Source organism: Elephantulus edwardii, unplaced genomic scaffold (genome assembly GCF_000299155.1).
Source record: "Elephantulus edwardii isolate Elephantulus edwardi_28Jun2011 unplaced genomic scaffold, EleEdw1.0 scaffold00009, whole genome shotgun sequence".
Lineage (NCBI taxonomy): Eukaryota > Metazoa > Chordata > Mammalia > Macroscelidea > Macroscelididae > Elephantulus > Elephantulus edwardii.
In genome coordinates, this window is record NW_006399759.1 from 22,925,271 (window position 1) to 22,928,306 (window position 3,036).

Here is a 3,036-nt window from a genome sequence, read left to right on the forward strand (position 1 = left end):
TGTATGGAGATAGGATGCATCCCTGGCGTACGCCCTTCCCAATTTTGAACCATGCAGTGTTCCCTTGCTCTGTTCTGACGACTGCCTCCTGGTCCAAGCATAAGTTTCGCATTAAAACGATCAAGTGTTCTGGGATTCCCATTCTTCTCAGAGTCAGCCACAGTTTGTTATGATCTACAAAGTCAAATGCTTTTACATAGTCAATGAAACACAGATAGACATTCCTCTGGTATTCCCTGCTTTTATCAAGTCCAACAACATATAAAAAGGTTAATATAAAGATGTTTATACAGGGAATACATGGGATCATGACACATTATATAATACATATACATCAGTTAGAGGAACCCAGAAATAACTTTATCAACTTTTAAATTATATTATTTTTTGTGTGTGTACCATCAGATATGATCTGATACGGGAGGAGATTGCCCCTCCTTTTCTAGGAAAGCATCTGGTGAGCAAGAACACTCTAAAAGTGTTAAAACTATGGTGATTTCATCAAAGAAATGTGACTCTTAATAGGACACTGTAAAATCTTAACATCGTTTTCAAAATACTCTTCATATTTTATCATTACTCTAAGTTAATCCAAAGATTTCTGTGATGTTTAAAAGAATGCTTACAGAAAAACCAAGTACGAATTAAGTTCACATATCAAGTAACAAATTGTAACCAAGTTACAACTGTGTTTAAATTAGGGAATAAGAAGCTGTGCTGCTTACTAACCTAAAGGCACATGGTGTGAATGCATCAGCTGCTTTGCAGGAGAAAGATGGGCAATCTCCTGTGATTTACTGCCTCTGAAACCATGCTGAAGGGTCAGCTGTGAGTCAGTTCTGATCCATGGTACATAACAACATACTTATCAATATTTGACATTACCTAATAACACTTACCAACCGTTAAAACCAAATATGGAATTCAGATAGCCTTAGGAATTCATGCTGAAGTGTACAAGTGGGGACAGTGGAGCCATAAAAGAACAAGTCAGACTAGATATATATTTCTCTGGAATATATCCTAAAATTTGTACAGAATATTTCTGGAAGGAGTCACAGATAATAGGAAGGTAATTTTAGACTACAAGAATTGGAGTCTAAACATTTATATACTATATTCTATTACCATTTCAATTATTTTCATTAATCACATGCTTGCAAGTATTACTTTTTAAAAAAAAAATTATTTTATTGTGTGAGTGTACCGTCAAATCAGATCTGACTGGTCCAGGAGACTGCCCCTCCTCCCCGGCAGAGCAGCTGGTGGATTCAAACCGTGTGTCTCTGGGATTGTAGTTGCAGCTCCTTGCCACTAGGCCACCAGAGCTCCCCTGTAAGTATTACTTTTTAAAAAGTAACAATACTGAAAGTAATACTGACCAGTTGACATATTTATTTAGGATTCATTTTGCTCCTAGCTGTTTAAATATGCCATTGTTAGGTGTCAAGGAGTTGATTTTCAACCTCTTGCATTACAGAGCAAAAGTGATTAACAAGCTTGTTAATCTAATAGAATCAGACTGTCAAGTCTTTCTCCTGAGTGGGAACATACTTACGTATTCAATCATCAACCTCTTAATTAGTAACTGAACCTTAACAGTTGTATCCCCTGGGTTCCTAATATTAATATTGATGCGTGCCACTGAGTCTGAACCAACCCATAGTTGATCCATCAGCTGGTTTTCATAGGCAGTTAATGGAAGACTGCCCATCCTTACCCATGGAGAACCTGGTGGATTTGAAACACATGCTTTTCGGATTGCAGGACACTTGTTGCAACCAAGCCACCTGCGCTCCTCTATATACATGATACTTCTCTTAAAAAAAGTTAAACTTGACTCCAAGTATTTTCTACAACCTTAACAAAATCTTCAAGGCACTCGGTGACATAGTCCAGAGCTGTGTTACTAACGTAAAGGTGGTGCCTCTCTGGTGGTTTGAAACCATCAGGAGGTCTAGGGAGAAATGTGCAGTCTCCTCCTACGTGATTTAGTCTTGGAAACCAAATGGATTGAAAGCTACAAGTTGGTTCTGACTCAATGGCAATGAGTTGGTTTTTTTAATAACCCAATTTTTTTAAAAAGATAAAAACTCAGAAAAGGGATACGACTTTAAAATGACTCCAAAACGAAGCCTACTTTATAAAATGGCATAATGTACTAGATTCATATTTAGACTTCAACATTTGAAAAGAAAACCCCTCCCAGTTTTCTAGATATGTTTTGTAAACTACAAAATGATTAGTGGGAGTAAGATTAGGATATATAGACACCTGAAGTACTTAAAACCACCATTGATAAAATTATATTTTTTAAAATAAGCTTTACTGAAACAAAAAAATTAAAATCCACCAGCCAATTTAAGGAAGACAGTATTTTCCTGTGAAGATTTACAGCCTTTTGCAAACTCGCAGAATTAAGTCAATGGCAAAGGTATTCTTTTTTTAATGCCTAATGATACTGAGATTTCTATCCCTTTGCATTCTCTCCTTAAATATGTATTACAATATTTTTGCCCACTTTAAAAGTTATTTCCCCTTTTAGTTTCTCATTATCTCGCAATATAAATTGCTTAGCAAATAAATTGCAAAAATTTTCTCCCATTCCATGGGTGTCTCTTCACTTTGGTGATACCCTTAGAACCTTAAGTTTATAATTATAATGAAGATGTATTTTTGTTCCTTTGTCACTGTGTGGTTCATAACACGTTAAGACTAACATTGAGGAAAACGGAAATGCTAGAGCACTTGTTATCATGTGAAACTGATACCTAGACCAGGAAACTTGAATAGACAAAGAGAACACTATGTGGTTTAAAATTAAGGGAGTGTGTCAGGGCTATATTCTCTCTCAATACCTATTTAATTGGTATACTGAGCAAATTATTTATGAAGCTGGACTCTATGAAGAGGAATGTGGCATCAGAATCAGGAGATTTATCAGTAATCTGTGTTAGGCAGAAGATACAACCTTCTTGATGAAAGTGAGGACTTGATACACTTACTGCAGAAGATCAAAGAATATAGCATCTTTTT